The sequence below is a fragment of the Balaenoptera musculus genome, chromosome 18, assembly GCF_009873245.2.
Source record: "Balaenoptera musculus isolate JJ_BM4_2016_0621 chromosome 18, mBalMus1.pri.v3, whole genome shotgun sequence".
Lineage (NCBI taxonomy): Eukaryota > Metazoa > Chordata > Mammalia > Artiodactyla > Balaenopteridae > Balaenoptera > Balaenoptera musculus.
Window position 1 is genome coordinate 34,030,788 of NC_045802.1, and position 14,787 is coordinate 34,045,574.

Sequence of the window (14,787 nt, forward strand, 5' to 3'; positions counted from 1 at the left end):
TGTGCCTTGTGGTCATTGCATGAGAGGAAACCATGAGATTACAGGAAATAAATCAGACTTTCCTGCCCTTTCTGTTTCTATACACTAATTCCTTTAGTCCTATTCCATTATTTTTCTTTTAAACACCCTCTTACTTCCACCTAATACAGAAACAATAAGGAACACAGGATAAAACAAAAGTGACAGAATAGGTTGGCTTGGGTTTTCTGGAATCAATATGTTAGGGCCTCAGACCTTAGTGCCAGGCCACTCTCATCTCCTTTTTCTTCCAGCAGCAGGTTGTGCACGTGGAGAGGATGTGTTCAAAGACAGTTGGTATCAGGGACAATCACACTTACTCATTGTATGATTGATCCAAACAGCGTAGTGGATGCTCCATTGTACATCATCTCACTTAATCCATGAAAATTAGGTATTATTATTTAATTGAAAAAACTGAGGTTCTGAAAGGTTTAGTGATTTGTCAAGTTTCTCAACTAGAAAGTGGTGGATTCAGCATGGAAACCTATTTGATCTGATTTCAAAGCCCAGGTTTTTCTTGCTCCTCCAGACTGGCTTCTGCCCTTGTTACAAGACAATATAGATTTCATCTTAAGTAAGTAATACTGTCTCCCATTCCAAAGGACAAAGTTCCAGGAATCATATGGCTATACCATATCTCCTAGGAAAAGATAGTCAATTCTGTGATATGGCAAGAAAGAGTATCAATGCCCCAAATAACATCTTTAGCTTTTAATCTATTGCTAGAACATGAATTAAACTTACACATATATACACACATACTACACACACTTCCACTCCCACCATATCATTTATTAAATGTGCTAAGCACTTTACATAATTTGCTTGTATTATCACCCATAATCCTGCCAGCAATTCTGTAAGATAGGTAGTATCCTTCCTATTTTTGAAGAAGAAATTGAAATTCAGAAAGGTTATTTGTCTAAGGTCACACAACAAGTACAGAGTAGAGCTGGGATGGATACCCACATATCTGTGACTCCAAACTAAGATCTCTTAATTACTATAGTGTCATTCATTCATTCATTCATACAACAAATATTTACTGAATGCCTTCTCTGTGCCTGTATTATGATAGGCAATGTGGATAAAACAATGAAAATCATTAGCTTCTACCCTAAAGGAGCTCAATTAAGTAGAAGAAACAGACACATAAATAGGCAATGCTAATGACATTTAAAAAGGCAATGCTGGATATATATTCAGGGTCATCACATGCAGATATGTGTAGAACCTGTACATATACATACCTCCATCATGGTAGCTCTGTGGGAAGACATCCAGTTTGACCCTTTTTTTAGGGGGATGGGTGTTGAGGATTATGTCAGGTAAGGAGGCTTCTGGGAGGAGGTGACTCTTCATATAAGTCTTAATCAATGAGAAAGAGTTTACCAGCTAGAGACAACTAAAAGAAAGAAAGCACATCACATAGAAAGAATCATGTGATCAAAAACACAGAAGACAGACAAAGTATGATGCCTGGGAGAAAATAAGGTAGTCAAAGTTGATTTTTTCAAAGAATCATTTTCTGTGGGTGTCCTCAGTCATCTCTGATTTTCCTCCACCTATTTTGGAAGCCATTCTGAGTCATGAACTGATATCTGAGAGAAGAAGAATGCAGAAGGCAGAAAGAAAGGCACCACCATTTCTTTGGTGCCTACTGAGTACCAGGTACTGGCCAAAGTTTATCTCTTTGAATCCTCACAATATATCTTCAAACTAGAATTATCCTTATTTTAAAGAAAAGGAAATTGAAGTAAGGCTAAAAGACCTTGTCCAGCTTCACTTAGCAAGCTAAAGGAAGAGGTGAGATGCAAACTCAGGATTATCTTTTACTGAAGCCCCGTGTGTTAGACATGCAACCTCTCTGGAATGAGAGCAGTATAGTTGTTTATATAACATTTTCCTCTACTTTTACTTAACTGAGATGCTTACCAGAGAAAACCGCTGAATCACTATCACTGAATGCCTGTGTAAGAAAACAGTTTTTTACTTTAATTGTCTGTCCTCTGCATTTGGAGTTTTATTTACCGTATGAGTTTTATGTAAGTTCATAAAAGTCAATAAACTCAACATTCCTGAAATCACTTGCAATTTAACATCTAGATAATTAGGGTAACAAAAAGGAAGTAAATTCAATGTGGGTTTATGATAGGGATTAACTTAGTCCCATTTCTTTCCCTGAAGAGAGGAAGAGTTCAGAAATAAAGTAATGTGAGACTGCTGTATCCAAGGAGATAGATGTAAGAACAAAATATTTGTTATGAAACAGTTAAAATCACAGTGCCCTTTTAAAAAGCTAATTATGGTAGCTTAATTAAAGTTATTTTAAGTAAGTTAATTATGTTTAATTAAGGTAATTATGGAATTAACCAGGGGAATTTGAATGAACCATAATGCAGACATGTTTGGCCTCTGAGGCTCAAGTATACCAGTTTGCATAGATCCTAAAACATCTCCATGTGTGCATATAGGAGAAAACATAAAATAAGGCTGAGATTATAGTTTTGATTACACAAAACTACTATTAACAATGAATAAATTTATAAGCATGATGTTGCACAGTATAGTAGTATATTTTCAAAAAGTACAACATTTGGGATTCTGTTGGAGTTGATTTTGTTTACTGTAGGATTCCTTTTGGGAGGCAAATGAGGATTAAAGTTCTAACAGTCAATGCTGTTTATGTTTTGAGAGTCTAAATACTCTTTTCCTGTCCATGCATTATTAAATTTACCAGATGCTTTAGGGACTCTGGCTGACTTTAGAAAAGATCTACCATTTTTACTTGGTGATATAATTTAGACCAAAATATCTAGGTCTGGCATTGTTAGCATCCTGTTCTTGATTCAATAAGGAGCAGGAAACATAGGCAAATGTATAGTCTTCCCTGTGTGTTGGTAGTGTTTGTTGAAAAACCTCCCTAATGCCTTCTTGGCTTTGCTGTGGCTGGAATATATCATTCTGTTTTGGGGGGAAATTCCCAGGGAATTATTTTTATTAGGTCAATGGGTCTTAAAGTACAGTGTCCTAGAATATTCCAGGTGCTGTGCCCATAGGCTAATTTTAGTCTGCTTAGGTTAAGTAATTATTTTCCCTGAGATGAACTTCCCTTCCACATATAGTCTCAAGAAAATTTATGCTGATCCAAGTTTCCACCTAGATTTTTAGGCCCCTAAATCTTCTCATTAGGTTTTCTGCTGGGTAATTGTTATTCTTTCTCTTTAACAAGGAGTATTACCAAAAAAATCAGTGACCTCTGCCCATAACTGAATGTTAAATAGACAGTGAAAGCTTAATTTTTTTTCTCTTGAGGGTAAATCACACTGGAATGGAGGTCTCAGACAATCAAGCAGTGAAGGCCTCATAGAGGAGCTTAGTTCTACTACAAGTGCTAACATTTACCATCACCTCTCAGGGACTGCATCTGTCAGAGGGGCCACAGTGGTAGTTTCCCAGTAGGAGATCACAGCAATAGGGACTCGTAATACAGTCTCTTACCTCCTCAAAGACCATCAAACGGTTTATGAGACTCTATGAGGCCCTCTAGATGAGAAGTACAAGACATTGATGAGCTTTTATAATCAACATTCTTCTCATTTAAACATAATATTTATTTTATTTAATTACCATTTAACAAAATGTATTTCAAGACCAATGCATTCTTATTATAAAATATCAGGAAAACCCAAAGAAGCACAAATAAAAATCTGCTAACAGTGTGTACCATTCCACAGGCTGTAGAGATTGGTTAAGCAGAAGTCTTACAAAAGTTAAGTAGCCAAAATCATAGTAACAAATTGAAGGATAAAAACCATATGATAATCTCAATAGATTCAGAAAAAGCTTTTGACAAAATTCAACACTGATTCATGATAAAACCTTTCCAGAAAGTAGGCATAGAGGGAACCTACCTGAACATAATAAAGGTCATATATGACAAACCGACAGCCAACATCATTCTCAATGGTGAAAAAATAATCTTGCTTCCTCTAAGATGAGGAACAAGACCAGGTTGCCCACTCTCTCCATTATTATTCAACATAGTTTTGGAAATTTTAGCCACAGCAATCAGAGAAGAAAAAGAAATAAAAGGAAACCAAATCAGAAAAGAAGAAGTAAAACTGTCACTGTTTGCACATGACATGACACTATACATACAGAATCCTAAAGATGATACCAGAAAACTACTAGAGCTAATCAATGAATCTGGTACAGTAGCAGGATACAAAATTAATGCACAGAAATCTCTTGCATTCCCATACACTAATGATGAAAATCTTAAAAGAAATTAAGGAAACACTCCCATTTACCATTGCAACAAAAAGAATAAAGTACCTAAGGAGACAAAAGACCTGTATGGAGAAAACTATAAGACACTGATGAAAGAAATTAAAGATGATACAAACAGATGGAGAGATATACCATGTTCTTGGATTGGAAGAATCAACATTGTGAAAATGACTCTACTACCCAAAGCAATCTACAGATTCAATGCAATCCCTATCAAACTACCACTGGCATTTTTCACAGAACTAGAACAAAAAATTTCACAATTTGTATGGAAACACAAAAGACCCCAAAAAGCAATTTTGAGAAAGAAAAACAGAGCTGGAGGAAACAGGGTCCCTGACTTAAGACTGTACTACAAAGCTACAGTAATCAAGACAGTATGGTACTGGCACAAAAACAGAAATATAGATCAATGGAACAGGATAGAAAGCCCAGAGATAAACCCACGCACATATGGTCACCTTACCTTTGATAAAGGAGGCAAGAATATAAAATGGAGAGAAGACAGCCTCTTCAATAGGTGGTGCTGGGAAAACTGGACAGCTACATGTAAAAGAATGAAATTAGAACACTTCCTAACACCATACACAAAAATAAACTCAGAATGGATTAAAGACCTAAATGTAAGACGAGACACTACAAAACTCTTAGAGGAAAACATAGGCAGAACACTCTATGACATAAATCACAGCAAGATCCTTTTTGGCCCACCTTCTAGAGAAATGGAAATAAAAACAAAAATAAATAAATGGGACCTAATGAAACTTAAAAGCTTTTGCACAACAAAGGAAACCATAAACAAGACGAAAAGACAACCCTCAGGATGGGAGAAAATTTTTGCAAATGAAGCAACTGACAAAGTATTACTCTCCAAAATATACAAGCAGCGCAAGCAGCTCAATATCAAAAAAACAAACAACAGATCCAGAAATGGACAGAAGACCTAAATAGACATTTCTCTAAAGAAGATATACAGATTGCCAACAAACACATGAAAGGATGCTCAACATCACTTATCATTAGAGAAATACAAATCAAAACTACAATGTGGTATCATCTCACACCAGTCAGAATGGCTATCATCAAAAAATCTACAAACAATAAATGCTGGAGAGTGTGTGGAGAAAAGGGAACACTCTTGTACTGTTGGTGGGAATGTAAATTGATACAGCCACTATGGAGAACGGTATGGAGGTTCCTTAAAAAACGAAAAATAGAATTGTCATATGACCCAGCAATCCCACTACTGGGCATATACCCTGAGAAAACCATAATTCAAAAAGAGTCATGTATCACAATGTTCATTGCAGCACTATTTACAATAGCCAGGACATGGAAAAAACCTAAGTGTCCATCAACAGATGAATGGATAAAGAAGATGTGGCACATATATACAATGGAATGTTACTCAGCCATAAAAGGAAACAAAATTGAGTTATTTGTAGTGAGGCGGATGGACCTAGTGTCTGTCATACAGAGTGAAGTAAATCAGAAACAGAAAAACAATTACCCTATGCTAACACATATATATGGAATCTAAAAAAAAAAAAAGGCTCTGAAGAACCTAGAGGCAGGACAGGAATAAAGACGCAAATGTAGAGAATGGACTTGAGGACACAGGGAAGGGGAAGGGGAAGCTGGGACGAAGTGAGAGGGTGGCATGGACATATATACACTACCAAATGTAAGATAGATTGCTAGTGGGAAGCAGCTGCATAGCACAGGGAGATCAGCTTGGTGCTTTGTAACCACTTAGATGTGTGGGATAGGGAGGGTGGGAGGGAGATGCAAGAGGGAGGGTATATGGGGATATATATATATATATACATATAGCTGATTTACTTTGTTATACAGCATAAACTAACACAACCTTGTAAAGCAATTATACTCCAGTAAAGATGTTTAAAAAAATAAATAAAAAAAAGAAGTTCCAGATTTGGAGGGGAAAAAAAAAAAGAAAATATCGACTGGCTGGAGCCACATAGTCAAGCTTGTTTGGGGTGAGAAGAAACAAGGAAATTAGTGTCCAGAGCTGACTTGGCATTTGGGAATTGGCTGACTGATACACTGCATTTCTAGTCAGTTGGAGCATTTTCAGGGACATGAAGGTTACCTAAATTTTGGTTTGCTGAGGTGGCACTCTAGGTAGGAGAGGCTTCACCTTAGACCTAGAAAATTATATTAACAATACTGATAAAAGTAAAACTACTTTCAAGATAAATTTTTCTTTTTTGTTTGTAGTAAACTCCCTATGTCCTCAATAAAATTTGACTCATTCAAAAAATAAATCAAAATCTGGTGGAAGAAATAAAAAAGTTAAGTAGCCAAATAGAATCATTGACTGAATTGATATATGGATACGCAGAAATGGAAATGCTGTCATTCACGGGGGTGCTAGGCTGAAAGAGTGAGAATCTGGAGCTCTTGGTCAATCATATTCCACTCCTGTGGAGGGAACCTGTGCAGAATGAAATGAATACAGAAGCACAGCTGAGAGAAGAACCTTAATGGTGTTATTTGAACCCAAAGATTTGACAATTCTAAACAAGTTCACTATTGGCTTTCACAGTTACGTGAGCCAATAAATTCCCTTTTTTACTTAAGCTGTTTTGATCTGGGCTTTTGTAACTTGCAGTTGAAAGAGTTCAGACAATACTTGCATGCCTTTGTCTCATTGTGAGGTACTTCAGCATTATGGGAAACCCCAAGGACCTGGGGAATGACTGTTGTGAGGTCATGCTTGAGCCTCAATGTAAAACACACCTGGAAATATAGGTGAAACAGAAGGACTTTCTAATACGAGAAATAAAAATAAGGGAGACCCAAACTAAATACCTGCTACAGAGGGGGAAATGGTAACTTTACAGTGGAGAAATCTGGATGACACCACCTTAATCAAGTGAACAAGGTTAACATCACCAGTTAAGAAATATTGGTATCATGTATTCCTCAATATGAAGCACTGAGAAGGGCACATCATCTCTCTGGTGTCATAACTGCAATCTGATTATGAGAAAACATTAGATAAAACCCAATGGAGAGACACACTATAAAATAACTCACTAGTACTCTTTGCAAGTGTTAAGACAATGAAAGACAAGGGAAGACTAAGGACTGTTATGGATTAGAGGAGACTAAGGGGACATGACAGCTAAATGTAATATGAGTCGCAATGCCAATTATCTAATTTAATCAATTTAACGTAATATCAATTAGATCCTTAAGTAGAAAAAAGACATTAGTAGAAAAACTGGTAAAAATTGAATAAAGTCTCTAGTACAGTTAATGGTATTGTACCAATGTTTATTTCTTAGTTTTGATATTTGAATTATGTAAGATATGTTAGGGGAAGCTGGTTGAAGAGTTTATGGGAATTCTCTGTACTTTATAAATCTTCTGTAGATCTAAGATTATTTGAAGATAGAAAGTTAAGATAAACAATGTGCATAGCAAGAAAAGGAGTTGGGGAGATGATGAGGGTCATAGAAATGAGAAAGAAATGGCAGAGAAATGGCATTGGCCAGCCTAGAAAACCCCTGTGTGGGGATAGAGTATCTCCCCTGCTTTTGCAGAGAAGAAGAGGTACCCAGTGGGTGTTGTTGGATGGAATCTGTTCCTCTGCCTCCTTCAGTTTTTTAAGGCCCTGCTTTCTGTCTCAAGACTTCATCATGGACTTGGCTAATGTCTGGTAGATCACTGGTCAGTTCTTAGTTTCTAGAACTATTGGAACTCTTCATTTCTCTTTGTGCATTAGTATTTAAATGGAAAATTGTGAAAAGGAAAGCCAGGCATCCGTATTTTCTCATTTTCTTTATTTGGTAGGAATATGTTCAATATAATTCAAGCAGCCCTTTATGCAGGTAATGATTTTATTGAGAACAAGCAGCTTGCATTTTTCTTTATAGTTCCCATTATTAGAATAGTATGTGGAACACAGTAGGTTCTCAATAAATGTCCATTAATGTCATTAAAATATTTTTTGATGCCAGCTACACATTTGAAATCTTATTAAATAATTATAAAAATGTCGTGAACTTTTTGACGAATTTATACCTTTTTATTAAACATGTAACATGTGCCAACTACTATGTTGAGTGGTTTATTTTCTTAGTCCTCACAACATCAGTGGGGCAGATGTTATTGTTATCACTTGAAAGATGAGGTAAATGGGACCCAAAGAGGTTAAAAAACTTGCCCTAGTTCACAAAGTTACTAAGTTACCAGGCTAGGATTCTAACCCTTCTTTGTCTGACTCCCATCTTCATGTTCCTGACTATGACACTCTACTGCCTTTCTGAAAATATGTGATGCATTTTTAAGTGGTTGCAAGATTTATATATTTAAAATGAATAATTGCATGGTTTTTGTTTTAAAATATAAATGGGAGAATATTATATCCTAATTTTAAAATTAGAAGCAATATATCAATTCAGCATACAAGTGCTTTGCTATTCTTATGTTTGCTTCAAGTGCATTGAAATAAAATATATCCCTTATATCAGTGGTCCTCAACCTTTTTGGCACCAGGGACCAGTTTCGTGGAAGGCAATATTTCCAAGGAAGTTGGGGGAGGGTTCAGGCGGTAATGCGAGTGATGAGGAGCGATGGAGAGCGGCAGATGAAGTTTCGCTCGCTTGCCCGCTGCTCATCTCCTGCTGTGCAGCCCAGTTCCTAACAGGCTGCAGACTGCTACTGGTCCACGGCCTAGGGGTTGGGGACCCCTGCCTTATATCTTATCCAACATCTTCAGAATAAAAAGACAGAGATTAATATAACTCTTGTTTGGTCTTGGGTATAGTGTTAAGATTCTTAGCCCTACAACACATGCGTGCATGCACACGTGCACACACACACACACACACGCACACCCCAAAAGCAGGTATATCAGGTTTTATGTAACATGCAGGTATTTTAAAGTCAATCTTGAATGCTCTTAAATGCTCAGTTGGAAAACACAAAGCACAGAGTCAAAGAAAATTGCTACAAAACTCAAAAAGAAGGTTAAAATATCGTAGGACTTTGTCTTGTTAGTTTGTTTTCTGCATATCCATTTTTTGTGTCATAAAATAAGCACTTAAGGAGTCAAGTAGCGTTTTTTTTCCCTGAAATATGTTATTTCCTTCCTAGTTGGTCAATGCAGGGCAAACACATCATTAAACACACAGGGGGCTCACTATAGCATAAAATTTTGTATAAGGCAGATCCATCTTGAGCAGTGAGAGCACCTTTAAGTGCCAAGAGGCACTTGCTATATAGCTTTGCTTCACCTATTAGAGAGGCCATCAGCAAGGCAGCCTTATGGGACCTCTTTGGGATGCCAATTGATGAAAATGATGATGATAATTTCTTCAACCTTTAGAAGTCTTGTATTATGCTTAAGAATAATTCTGTTGCTGCAACAGGCTGGTATCCAATTAAAGAATTCTGTGGTCATTTTGAAATGAAAAATGAATTGTATTATTCAGGATCTCCCACTCAAGAAGCCAGGGTACTTTGGTGCCATCAGCATAATTAGAAGCCCTGGGCTCCTCTTGCCTGATATAAAGTTAGAGCCACCTGAGCAGGGCTCACTTGGCATCTTGTGCTGTCTGGGACTAATCCAGTGAATTGGAGAGGCAAGCAGGAGGCAAGCTGAAATGGAAAACAGCCAGCCACTGGCCCAGTACCATGAGGCTCAGAATTATTCTGCAGAAAGTGAATTATTTCTTTTCAATGTATGACTCTCTTTGTGAATGGAACATAGTGGCAGGGAGTGAAAAGGAAGTGCTCTATCAGGATTTGGCTGAGTGAGTTATGGAGCAAGTATGTGTGTGCTTGGAAGAGCTGAGAGGGGTGGATTGGAATAAAATATGATCACTGGTCCAAGCTAGTTCACAGCACCGCACAGCCATCTGTTATCACTCAACGTAGCATGATGGTCAGGCTCCCAAGGAAAGAGACTTCAGGTAGGAGTGCAAAGTTGTAGGTGTGTAGGGACTTCAGGAGAAATAACAACGTTCAAAAAAAATTAAATGAGTTAATCCCTGGGGTTTGACAAGTTAATGTCAACACATGGTCATCCAGAAAGGACAGGTCAGCAATTTTTCACAATTAAACATTTTTCCAAAGAGGAAAATGGCTTGATTAGAATTATGTCTTCTATCATTTTTTTTAAACCATTTTATGGTGGAATCATCATTTATGGAAATGAGGACCAACATTTCTTAGGTCAAACTGGATGCTCAGATTTATGTTAAGAGCAGATATTTAGCCCAGGGTCCCTTGTGGCATGACCCAAATGTCTGGAATACAGAGAGAGGACTCTCAAAGGCTAGTGTATGTTTAGGGATGACACAGAGGATATGGTTTAAGCCTTTTAGTTTGGTACTTAGAATTCTCAGTAAAGGAGTATTCTAGATTGTTTCTTAGGAGCTTTGTAAGTATGAGAATGTTATAGCCCCTCTTTCCTTCTGAGGCATCTCATTAATTTTTATAGTAAAATCTTCCATGGTATATTTTTCTAACTGTACCTCCCACCACAGCACCATAAACAGGGGATACAACTCCTTGACCAGCATGAGACTCAATAAACATTAGCTGAATGTGTGAAAGAAGAATGCCATCCTTGTGAGTCTAGTGAGAAATGGACAGGCTTCGAGTAAAACCTACACCTCTTACACTGTGTTCCTCCTCCCCTTCAATGTAATCCTTTGCAACATAGTTTATAATTCAATGAATCCTCTAAGTTTCATTTTTAATATTTTCTCAGGTACAGTCTCTATTCTTCAGAGGTAAGTTACTTTTTTTTTTTTAACATCTTTATTGGAGTATAATTGCTTTACATTGTTGTGTTAGTTTCTGCTGTATAACAAAGTGAATCAGCTATAGATATACATACATCCCCATATCTCCTCCCTCTTGCATCTCCCTCCCACCCTTCCTATCCCACCCCTCTAGGTGGACACAAAGCACCGAGCTGATCTCCCTGTGCTATGCGGCTGCTTCCCACTAGCTATCTATTTTACATTTGGTAGTGTATATATGTCCATGCTACTCTCTCAGTTCATCCCAGCTTACCCGTCCCCTTCCCCGTGTAGAAGTAAGTTACTTTCGTTAGGACTTAGTAGTCCTTCGTGGGTGATGATAGACTCTGCCATTAATGGTCCCTAGAGATAAGATCAAAAGTCTGGGAAAGCTGGAGATGAGCTGGGAACTTGGTGCAGATGAGGGGGACTGTCAGGTCACAGACATGTCGAGACTGGTTATGGCAGTGTATGAGGCAGGGTGGGTTGAAGTCAGAATGTCAAAGCAAGTCATGTCAAGAATGGGTATGCTATAGAGTACTTCCCATGGATCAACTTCAGTCATTTGTAACTATCTCAATTCTCCATATGTTACCTCATGGTTTGACTGCATTCAGCATTCTCACGCAGGGCATAAGACAAATGCCACTTATATGATGCATGCAAAAAAAAGTAATAGCCTATGTCATCAGCCGCTCTTCTGCTTCCAATTCACTCACTAGAGCAGAATAGACTCATGGGTATAGGTGTATTTACCCCTGGGAACTGTGGCTTCGATTGCACCTTCTGAACCATAGCTTAGCTGCACAGGTGTCTTACATCATAGTTAGACCAGAGGAGTAGAATTAGAATTCGGGGCTAGGATGAACAATTGTCTTGTTTTCCCCAGGACAAGGGGGTTTCCAGGATGTGGAGATTCAGTGTTAGAATTGAGGTGATGCTGGGAAAATTATCCTTGTTTTTCCTAGACTGATGAATCTGGGGGTTAACTGAACAGACTGGCAAGGATTATGGTAACTGACCAGGGATATGATGTTGTATAAGAACTCCCCACTTCACTTTTGTACTTCAAAGCAGGTCAGCCTCTCTCTAACCTCTTTCCCTTGAGGCTGTTCTGTTAGACTGTGTGGGGTTTATTTTTGTCCTAAGGCCATGGCAGAGGAAGCAGGATCTATACTATTGGCTTAACCACTTCATCTTATGCAGGGAAGTAACATTAATACATTAGGGAATCCATCTGGCTGGGTTTCATTGCCAGTACAAAGTTACTTTTTGATTCATGACACATTTTGATCTAAAAACACCCACTATGTACATTTTGATCAGTGCTGTGCTCTCAGTTTGAATGTCTCAACAAAAGGAGAAAATATACCTGTAGAAGAAAATTCCCACACATCTGTTTCACCTTTCTCATCCCAAATCCAAGTTTGCATAATCACCAATAGAACTCTAAGAAATATCCTCTGAAGTTGTCATGCAAACAGGGGTGAATTCAGAATCAGGAACAAGAATGCCAAGGCAGGAACAAAGGTGAGGGCAGATTGAAAGTGGCAGTCAAAGCAAATGCAAGTCACCCACAGATTCTGCTGTGTGTCACTTCCTGTGTGCCATGATTTCTGCTGCATTTTATTCCACTTGCTTTGTGAGTGGCTCTGATGGCCCTGAAGAGCCCTCTGTGTGCAGAGTGGCTTCCTAGAAGTACTGGATATTTTCTTGTAGAAAAAATTCTGGTTCCCTTGGATTGTGTCTTGAAATTCTTTCATGCACATTCTAAATTACTTTTTTAGTATAGATTTTAAATTGTCAGTAGCAGAAGAGGGAATAATTGGAATGTGGACATATCACAATTACATTTTGAGCCTATTACCTAATTTCTGCCCTTAGAATCTACTTAATCATGCTAAATTAATGACAATAACAATCTATGGCTCTGAAAAACATTTTGTGAAATTTTTCTTTTAGTTCATAAACTTTTCAGATTACCTTCAGAAGACCTTGTGGGACAAAGACATTCTGTACTTAGGTATCACAATGTGGTTACGAACTCCAGAGAAAAATTTCCAAAGTTCTTTGTGTGCTAACTCTGCAGTACTTCAGTTACTTTCTACTCAAAGTGTGGTCTGAGGGCAGGCAGCATCAGCATCACCTGGGATCTTGCTAGAATTACAAACTCAGGCCTAGCCTCAGAACTATTGAGTCGAATTTGTATGTCAACATGATTCCCTGGCAATTAGTAAACACACTAAAGTTCGAAAAGTAGTACTGTAGAGAGAATTTGGAGGAAAAATGAGAGGATGGTTCCAGCCATAATATACGAGTCCAAGCAATCTGTCCTGCAGTCATAGAGCTCCTCACCTTTGGAATGTCCACCCAAGACTTGATGTATTTGTACTAGAACACAAATTCTGTGATAGAAGAGAATTCTTCCAAGCATCAACGTGCCATGTTTTATGAATGTTGGTGCCACTTTTACTGTTTTTGCAAACACATTACTACATTTGGAACTTGACTTTTGGTCTACTCAAGGAAAATGACAGTTGCAATCCATTTTCCAAATCTTCAGTGCTTTGGGTAAAGTGCTTGTTTTGTTGTTTGGAAGAGACATGTCATAAAGGAGCAGAGTTTGGAAGGGGACTCTGCTGCAGTTTTTTCATGGGAGTTCCCAATAAACCTCCAGGAAAGAAATAGGTAGTTAAGTAGGTAGTTAGGACCTATAAACTCTTAGCATCAAAAGATGCAATGCCTTAGAATAATGCTGCTAGATGCTTAATAAGGCCATAGCAACTCTGTTGTAGTCAGAGATTATTGAGGAGAGAATTAGAGATGAAACACCATTTCCTTTTATTTTCATGGAAAGTTTTTCTTTTGATCCATAAGTAAACCACACAGTACTAAGTTTTCTTTTTTTAATATATATATTATTATCATTTTAAAATAGAAGTGTAATAGACATATAACATTATATTAAGTTTAATTGTACAACATAATGATTCGATATTTGTATATACATATTGCCAATGATCACCACAAGTCTAGTTAATATCCATCACTACCCACAGTTACAACTTTTTTTCTTGTGATAAGAACTTTTAGGATCTACTCTCTTAGCAACTTCCAAAAATACAATACAGTATTATTAACTATAGTCATCATGCTGCATATTACATCTCTAGGACTCAGTTATTTTACAACTGGAAGTTTGTACATTTGACCTCCTTCACCCATTTTGACCCACCTCTGGCAATCACCAATCTGTTCTCTGTATCTATGAGCTTGATTTTTTTTTTTTTTTTAGGTTCCACGTATAAGTAAGATCATATGGCATTTGCTTCTCAATATCCGACTTATTTCACTTAGCATGATACCCTCAGTGTCCATCCATATTGTCACAATGGCAAGATTTCCTTTTTTTATGGCTGAATCATATTCCATTATATATATATATAATATAAATATTATATATATTTACCACATTTTCTTTATCCATTCATCTATCAATGGACACTTAGGTTGCTTCCATGTCTTGGCCGTTGTAAATAATGCTTCAATGAGCATGGTAGTGCATATATCTTTTCTAGTTAGTGTTTTCATTTCCTTCAGATAAGTACCCAGAATGGAATTTCTAGATGATATGGTAGTTTTTTTCTAATTTCTTGAGGAATCTCCATACTGTTTTTCATAGTAGCGGCAC